Raw genomic sequence first — 10,167 nt, 5'->3', positions numbered from 1 at the left:
GGTGGAGGGTCGTTGTTCGGTATCCCGTGATCTTGATGATCTTGAGTTCATTGATCTCTCGATCTCCCTTTTGCTGTAGCCATTTGCCTCGAACGCAGTTTTCAGGTGTTCAAGTTCCATCTGGAGGTTCTCTGGTTCGCAAATCCTTCGGGCTCGTTCTGTCAGGGTTCTAATAACCCCATACTTTTGGCTTGGGTGATGGTTGGATAGAGCATGCAGGTATCTGTCCGTATGGGTTGGTTTTCTGTACACTGTGTGGCCCAGCTTGTTACCTCGCTTCCTCACTAGTACGTCTAAGAATGCAAGTTGTTGGTCCTTTTCAGTCTCTATAGTAAACTGGATGCTGGGATGCTGACTGTTGAGATGCTGCAGAAAGTTGTTGAGCTTGTCCATACCATGTTTCCAAATCACGAAGGTGTCATCCACGTACCGGAACCATGTTGCTGGCTTGTACTCTGAGGTCTCGATTGCTTTTTCCTCAAAGTGTTCCATAAATAAGTTAGCTATAACCGGGCTTAATGGACTTCCCATTGCCACTCCGTCCACCTGTTCGTAGAAGTTTCCCTTCCACACGAAATAGCTACCGGTCAGACAGACTTCAAAAAGTTTGCAAATATCGACAGGAAATATCCTGTTCACCAGGTCCAAGCAACTCTTCAGAGGTACTTTGGTAAACAGTGAGACGACGTCGAAGCTCACAAGGATGTCGTTTTGTTCAATATGGATATCTTGAATCTTGCGCACGAAGTCGGTGGAGTCCTTGATGTAACTGGTGACGTGTCCTACGTGTGGTTGGAGCAGCGATGCCAAGTGTTCAGAAGCTCGCCACTCGTGCTAGCGAAACGTTAGGAAGTAATTCCAACCAACGACGGCCTTTAAACCCGAATTAAGATAATAGCTCATCAACGGGCCGCGAAAGCCTTAACCAATTCGGTAAATCATATTTCCATTTTGCATCAAAGCATCTTATTGTCTGTCGTTTGGCATATTTGTACTTTCGAATAACAAAAAACAAGACCCTCCTCAAAAGCATCAAAAATATAATACAACTCAACTCAACTCAACTCAAAACAAACACAAGCGTTTTGTAATAATAGGTCTTTAAATATAACGGCATAATTTTACTATTAAAAAACTGTACTGTTAAGATAATAAAAGAATAATATAAAACTAAATTTAGTGGAGCAGCTAAGTCTAGAAGTGGGTTAATGATTTTTTGAAAAAAGTTAATCAGAACTACTATAAAGTTTATAGCAGAAAATGTTAAAATTTCGAATATCTCCAGTTACTACAGTTAATGTTTAACAAGAGAAAATACTAATTAGGATAACAGACTGACTGTTAAATACTATTCGGGAATATTATGGAAGGTTAAATTAACTTTCAGTAGCGTAGCGTATATAAATTTGCATAATATGTATTTTTTGTTCTAGTAAAACCCACATTTTGAACTTTGAACATATGGTGCGGAATTCTGGATGTAAAAATTAGAGCCCTACATATTTTTAACTAAATCTTAACGTAGCAGGGGTTTTGGAATTTCCGAACTTTTTTCCCCCAAGTTTGCAAAAATTTGAATAAAAATTAGATTAAATAGCATCGAGAATATTTGTGATTTTAAATTTTCTGTGTTACTGTGCTTATTTGACAATTCTTTTCATTGTTTATTAAAAATTCGTTAAAACTAAAACTAGTTTTGAACCAGTTCTAGTTCTAGTAGATAATGTGCTTTTATTTTTAGCTTGAGATGTTCGAAGTTATATGTTCTACAACAAATTTAGAATGGATAGAGATATCGCCACTTCGTTTTCACTAAAATTTTTGGTGATTCAGTAAAAAAACACCAACATTTTTGCAAAAATCGTAAATATGTGTCTCCACCTACTATTTTGTTTATACTACAGCATTTAGTATTTTCTTTAAAAAAAAAACATAAAATGTTCATACTAAAAACATTTAGTTGCTTTGAACCATAAGCTGGAAGTGAGCGGACGAACCAAAAACTTTGTATTTACTTTAATAACTATTGTTTAGATTTTTTTCTGTTAAATATTATCAACTTAGGTACCTTAGGGATAGGTTTTATAAGCGGAGCAGCAAGAAGCAGGTGGAAATGCAGTCTACGCCGACTTCATCCGCCTACACGTTGGAATCTTATAATTTGCTCCTCCAGTCACGAAAGCCGGTATTTTAAAAAACATTATGCTAATCATAATCAGCATGCTGGACTATTTTTTACACTTAATTGTTAGGATGCAAAGGGTCAAGAGCAGAGTCGAATTTACAATATTTTTATCCTATATACGTATGGCTATAATTCGTTATGCTAATAGAAGATGTTAAGTCAAGATGCTTTTTGGGATAGAGCGTTTTTATTAAAAATAGAAGTAGAAAACTACGCTGTGATAGAAATAGTGGTAAGAAATGATAATGAAGCAGGATCTTTTTTTTAATCGAATTGAAATATCTCTTTCACAAAAAAAATGTTTTGCGAGAATGTATTTGTAAGGTTTTTCAAAAGTAGACTTCAGAAAAATGAGTATTTGAGATTTTAATTCAATTTTTTAATATTCAAATTTATTGGCAGCTATTGTTTTTCCATAGCCAACCAACATGATGGGCACGTATGTGTAAGTCAAATGGATTTAAGTAGTAAATTAATAGCAATTAGTCCACTTTTGAAGTTACAATGTTTCTAAATGTCAAAGCATTCAGTTTATGCTGTGCGATGTCAATGCGGTCAATTGACCACTTGTTACTTTCAAAAATCAAAATCTAAGCTCGTATAAAAATTTTATACCTCGGTAACGGTAGGTCCTATGGGATCCCTGTCGAAAAAAAATAAGTAAGCGAAATTTGAATAGATCGACTTCATAGTTGGGACATATATGCAGCTTTGCCCGTGACGGAACCTATTGATAATGGGGGGGTTGGGGGGTCGGGAAGTAAAAAATTAAAAAATCGCACGTGTAAGGGTCTACAAAACACATCACTTTTCAAAAACTGTTTACGAGACCAAAAAAATTCTTTAACCAGAAGCAGCAGAAAATACGGCTCAATAAACTTTTATTCCTGACAATTTTTCAAGAATATACAGGGTGCGCCGCAAATTCAAAAAAACTATTATTGAAAATTGGCAATAATTTCAAATCTGTGTTTTAGATGTCAGTTTCTTTTAGATAGCCCATATAGACAGCCTAAACCTTTGTATTTACGGTTTTTAAGTATTGTACAGGGCGTTCGCGATATTACGTGCAATATTAAAAAACATAATAAGTACTCCAAATTTGCAGCTACCGACTTCAGACCTGGGAGAGAAGTAGAAGTTTGAACCCGCATTTAGACTCTTCAAATTAGGAGCAATGAAATAACTCGAAGTATTTTTTTTTATTTTTGATTTTTTTGGAGGTTATTTTGGCATCCAGAAAAACGTCTTTTCCTCCAAAGCCATTGATCCGATCGTAAAAATTTTACATGCGTAATACGTGGGAGTCCCGGCGCTATAACCTTTGTTTCGCGCATTTTTTTGATTATATACAAGGTGTTTTAGTTATGGACAAAAATCTAAAAGACCCCGAAAATTATTCTTTTAGAGAGTAAATTATTAACCGGAAATCAAAATTCGTACAAACAATAGCTAATCCATTCAAACAGTGTGATAGGCCACATCAAGGGCCACAATGTTTGTATTTACGGTTTTCGTCTATCACATACGCTGTTCGAGATGTTTGAAATAATCCAAATGAAAATCACTATTTGTCGCCCTCAATCTAGACGCCATGACGTCATTTAATATAACCACTTATTGCATGGTTTCAAAATACAAGTAGTTTTTTGAGAAACCAGGAAACTAAGGAGATCCAGGGCTATATCCTCTATTTCGAACATTGTTGAAATTATATACAGGGTACGTTGTTTGTGGGCAAAAAATTCTAATAGATCCTAGAAATTTCTGCTTTTGCGGGTGAATTATCGGCGATACATGAAAAACTTTTAAAGATGTGATAATTTGATATGAACAGTATCGTAAACTGTGCCGAGAGAGAGTTTATGGTTTCGTCTATAATACAGGGGTCGCAAGATATTTGAAAAAATATAATTTTAAATTTCAATTGCCAGTAAAAATTTTAATGTTTTCCGAAGTGTGTCGTGACTTTGAAGTTCGACGAGATGTGAAGGACACTTTCTATGGGGTCCACAATCAAATTATATAATATAATAAATATAAATTTCAGATAATTGAATGGTGAATTGACACAAAAAAAATTGACCAGTAAATTCCAAGACTCTAAATCATACTGGATATTAAACAACCAAATTCCAAGTCTAGTATCTACTCTGAAAGGTCAATTTTTTTCAAGAACTGTAGCAATGCCTCAACGGCGCGTTTGGAATATGATTGATTTGGTACCAATTAAATACAGTGAAAACTCCCTAAGACGAAACTCTGTATAAAGCAAAACTCTGTATTACGAACAGAATTTGTTATACTATTAGGTCTCCATGCAAAGCTATGTATTAATCTACTCTGTATATCGAATTTCTCACTCGCTATAAAGTGAGGTGAGACGTCGATAGGGGCTTACACCGTCGACTGTACCTACGATTTGGAAGTGCAAAGAAAATATCATGCAGGCTGAAGCGACAGGCAGTTCTAGTCAAAAACTAAAAAAGCCAAAATTTGAAGATTTGGATCGGGCAATATTGCAGCGGTTCCAACAGCAACGTCTTAAAAATGTACCACTCTCTGGACCTATCGTAAAACTAAAAGCAGAAGAGTTTGCTGAACAGCTTAGCACTATCGATTTCAAGTGTGTTTGTAAAAATTTCTAAAGAACGTATAACAGTGTTAGCAGCTGCCAATATGAGTGGGAGAGAAAAAAAAACTAGCCGTGATTGTAAAATCAACTCACCCACGATCTTTTAAGAACATCAAGCATTTGCCGGTCACTTACAAGGCAAACAAGTTTGCATGGATGACATCGCAAATTTTTGAAGAGGGGATACGGAAATAGGATGCAGACTTAAAGGGGAGGATAACTGCCTTGTACATTCCTATTTTCCAAATCTAAGGAATATCGAATTGGCATTTTTTCCAGCCAAAACCACAAGTGTCGATGCACCAGAGCGTAATATAATGTCCTAAGACTCGATATAGGAAAAACATATTAATGGAAATGATCGAGTCGGAAGACAAATTTTCCATTAATGTGCTAGATGCAGTCAACTTTATTAGTAAAGCTTGGAAACAGGCAACATCAGAAAGAATTCAACACTCCCATGGTCATGCAGGACTTATTACCGAGACAGAATGCGAATAGGACTTGGAAGATTATCAGCCATTAAGCGAGTGGATAAAGCAGTTTCAAACAACAATTACGTTTACAAGTGAGGAGTTGCAAGATTTTATGGTGATAGATTAGAATTTGCCTACAACAGCAGACTTGACAGAAGAAGCCATACTACAAAACGCAAGAACGGGTGAGGAAGAGTACCAAGAGGAAGAAGAAGATGAAGAAACTGATCTGGGACCACAACCAACTATTTAACAAGCCCTATACTTACAATACTAAAAAAATTCAAAAGGAAATGAATGAATGAATAAAATGTTCCTAAGTAGATGTTAAAATATGTATATAAAATAATTAAATATTACAGAACACATATGCGTATTGTTATTTTTCAAGTGCCTATAACTTTTTCGACTGTATTAATTAAACTTCCACAGGATACTGTAATACTTTTTACAAAACTTCTGGATTCCTTTTGCGTCGTAGTTGTCTAATCGAACTCCAAGCTGTGAAGAAGCCAACAGGATGATTGACGAAACCTCAGCAAGTTCGACTAGACGAGAACCGACGCAGGAGGAATACAGAAGTATTGTAAATAGTATCATATTTTTTTGGCATTTAAAAATATGGAATTTTATTAAATCAGATACTGTTTGTTGAGGATTAACCTAGTTTAATTATTATATTTCTGCATACGGTGTCAAATTTCACATATTTGTTAAAGCTGAGGGCTATAGTAGCATTAAAGTGGACAAGTACAAACAAACATAAACCATAACAAACGTAAATTTGCAACGTCTGCAGTGCTATTCATGTGCTTTTGGAATTTAATTGTTCTTTCGAGTTTACCGGACTTCGCTCGGATATAATATCACTGATATGTACCAATCATCGTTGAGGATCGAATGGAATTCGCATGGTTCTCATTTGCGAGGTAGGTATTATCTGATTAACATAAAGCGCATAACATTACCGGCATCGAGATAATAGACCGGATAACGCAACTTATACCTTGCCTTGCTTGCACTTTAGTAGGTTCTGCCGTCCAAACTTGAGCATCAGCATATAATCGAAGTGGTTATGGTTATAATGCCGCGATTATTTTGCATTTTATACGGGTGAAAAGGTACGGTCGTAGAACGTCAACTCTCGGTCTTGATAATAAGCAGTTCGGGGTACATAATCGTCATAAATTGAACGCCACTATATTGATTAAAACTAATAATAATTGCTACTTGGGTACGTTGTTTATACCGCCGTTACATTTAGATTCAACCAGACAGATACTGCAGTAACATTCAATGTTACAATATAACTTATTAAACCAAGTCTTCTTTGATATGTGACTCATTATTTTATTTTTTTAATTTTGCTATTTTGCTTCATCGCACCAAACCACAAATGCCGGAGTCGTGCAGAGTATCTAAATTTCATGATTCTTTTAATTCCGAATTTTAATTCGTGTAATAAAATTTTTTGTGTGCGCATTTTAGAGTAGCGCAACGCTGGTTCCCCCTTTGCTGGTTATTACTGGTTGATATGAGTGGTGCATATGTATTTTCTTATTTATAATTATTTTTTATTTTAAGTGCTTTTGTGGGTTATAGTTTTATAAATATAGGTTTATAAATTGTGAAATTATTCTTTACAATTTTTTACATTATTTTTTAATCAATTTAGCAAATAGCGAAGTGGTCAATTTTTAGTTAGTTTCGGTTGGTTTGGTTCGTCTACCATATAGCTATTAGATAACATAAATGGCCTTACCACGGAAAAAAAATCTAAACCTTAATCTAAATTTACAGCTATAGAAACTGCTCAAATTGACCTCCATTATATTGAATGCAAAATTTTCTTGTTCTGCGTAACGCCTTAAGTAATATATTAAGTGGCATTCGGCTGGTTTTGAAGGTAGCCCCATAATAATTTATCAAGTACTGATAAGTCGGCAGACCTCGGTGGCCATCTTATGAGACCGCGTGTGTCAATCCAATGATTAGGAAAATTATTGTCTAAATATGGGCGTATGATTTGAGAATTACGCGTAGGAGGCTCCGTCCTGTTGAAAAAAAATACTGTTTAGCTGGGCTAACAGGACTTCTTTGCATATTTCTGGTAAGATATTTTCTAGTATCCCTGGATATTTATTTACTGAGACCTTCGTATATATCAAAATTTTATATTCCTAAAATAAAAAATGAAATACTAAAACCCGAATTTGACTTGTTGCTCCCGGGGATATCGAACATGTTCGTTTTCCTGGAACCAGAAACAACTATTTTGCCCATTTAATCAGCTGCTAATATAAGCTTTATCAGAGCAGATAATTTTTCTATAAAAATACTGTTGATATTTTGTAAATACCATTGACAAATTATGAACTTAAAATTTCTTGAGCCGTAGATTGTGGAACGGCAACACTATCCTCAATGTTTCTACAAGAATTTCTAGGAGTTGTTCTAACTGTCGCCAAAACATTTCATTCATTTCCTGATACGGTTTATTATACGTTTTTGTCTAACCTTTGAATTAAGATCCAAAATTAACTAGGGTAGTCTTAAGCCTGCCAATTATTCGTTTATTGGGATGTATTCGTTTTGGATACTTACATAATATATTTTTAAAAGATACATAAAAGTAAATTATACTTTATTATCCATTATACGAGTGCAAATACAGTTCAGATGCTTCATTCGTATTTCCATGACACAGCACAAAACAATACAGCATGTCACATAATATTTAGAACAATTTAATAAACAAATTAAATGTAATATTGTAATATTGATAAAATGATAATTCGACAGACAAAGCGTTTTTTTTTGTTTCCATCAGAACCAACCCTTTAAAATAATAAATTAGAACAAGAATTGCGCTTTAACAACTAAAATTAAAGACAAATGGTAAAGTGTTACATTATTCGTAAAGCCCTTAGCGGATGCAATACACCGAGGTAAAATTATACAGGGTGTCCAATTTCAAAATGCACAACTTTATGACATAATTTTAAAAAAACTATCTACTCCATTGAATTGTACGTAAAAAAATCTCTATAGACGTATTTTTATTTTTTCAATAGTTTTCAAAGGTGTTGCATAAAATCAAAATTTCTTGGCTTGGCTCCGCCAGTATCTAAAAAAACTCGTGACAAAAGTGGCATTTCATTTTATGCGATATCTGTTAAAGTGTGGTCTTAAAAAAATTATAGCAGTAATACATTCAATGAGAATCAGATTAATCAGAACTCACAAAGGTGCAAATGCAACCAGTGCAATGCAATATTGACCGATGGCTCCCAACCCGTGACTAAAGTATCGAATTGGTATATACTCTAAGGCAAATGGGGAGTAGGGAGTTAAGTAGTCATGCGCCCGAGACGGGTGGACCATACGGAGTGTCACTCAGAGTCAAGTCAAGAGAGACAAAAGGTTAACCGAGTTAATACTAGAAGTCGCCGCCAACCAAAGTTGCAAATAGGAAATGGCTCATTTGGATGCGGCATTAATTCATAAATAGCCGCTTATCTGCTGAGTTAGCGGTTATTTTTATTTCTGGTTCTAGAAATGCGCATTTATGTTTTAAAAGAAACTTTCACAGGCCATTGGAATACTATTTAAAAATCGTTTGGATTCTTCCTGACTTATCCCAAATTTCAAATATTAAACTGATCCTGAAGAAAGAGCCATCTGAAACAGTTTAAGGGCAGATCTATAGTCAACTTAATATAACTCCAATGTAATCATCCTAATTTAAGGTTATGGTAGCAATTTAGCTAAGACATACGGATCATTTTTTATTACGTCATTATACGTAACGTAACTGCACCACGGCTCTGACTGGAGCATATCATTATTGATTCTCCAACATATTCGCTAGCAAAATATCTACCCGTACTATTTTATATATTAAAGCCCTTTAAAGGGAAAACTGATAGTTCTGTACTTCCACTTCATTGAACAATTAAAAACGATTAAATTATTTGCAAACGATATTCTTTACTTAAGTCCCTATTCCTGAAATTCTCAACATTATTTCAGATATATTAAAATCGGAGAATCAAACTTAATTCTTATTATATAATTCCATTATTATCAGTCATAGTTAACATATTTATTGAGAAGAAAGCTCTCAACACTAACCAAAATTATTACAACGCTACTTTAATGATACTTTTGTTATTTGGCCTCATGATCAAGAATCCTTTCGATATTTTCTTGTACATTTTAGCTCTATACAACCTAACATCGTTTTACCATTGAATAAGAAAATACTAATAATCATCCATACTTATGCTTATTAATTGAAAATCAGACTTAACATTGGGTCATTAAGTGTACAGGAAACCTAAGCACATAGACTGATACCTTAATGCTTTGCCACATGGCCATGCCACCCAACCCAGAAATAAAACACCTTCTTCTCTAGTATTTTGCACATTAGAGATATTACGCATTCTATCAGAAAATGCACTTCATCACAACTGACAGAAAGTAAGTCCCAAAGCAACCCCACACTTGCCACTGTGGTCCTACCTTACATTCCCAAACATAACTAGCCACATATCAAAAGTTTTTAAAAAATATAATGTTAAAACCAGATTTAGGACTCTCTCAACATATTTGAGCCGTCACAGAATACATTGGTGATAATAACCTCATCAGCAGTTGCCGAACACAACACGATCATAAAATAACGCATCAAATTTTATTCGACCAAAATAAAATTCTTTCAAATCCATAAAAATCTCTAAACAACAGAACAATCTTAACCGAGATTCAGGTATCACTATTTATCTATAATAAAAATTAATAAGTTGCCAAATCCTAAGTTTTCCGGTTACAAATTGTCTCATCAAATTTTAAAAAGTTTCAAATAC

This window comes from Cylas formicarius, unplaced genomic scaffold, assembly GCF_029955315.1.
Source record: "Cylas formicarius isolate icCylForm1 unplaced genomic scaffold, icCylForm1.1 PGA_scaffold_10__41_contigs__length_53128322, whole genome shotgun sequence".
NCBI classification, from domain to species: domain Eukaryota; kingdom Metazoa; phylum Arthropoda; class Insecta; order Coleoptera; family Brentidae; genus Cylas; species Cylas formicarius.
The sequence above is the reverse complement of the archived record's forward strand: the minus strand, read 5'-3'. Positions refer to the sequence as shown.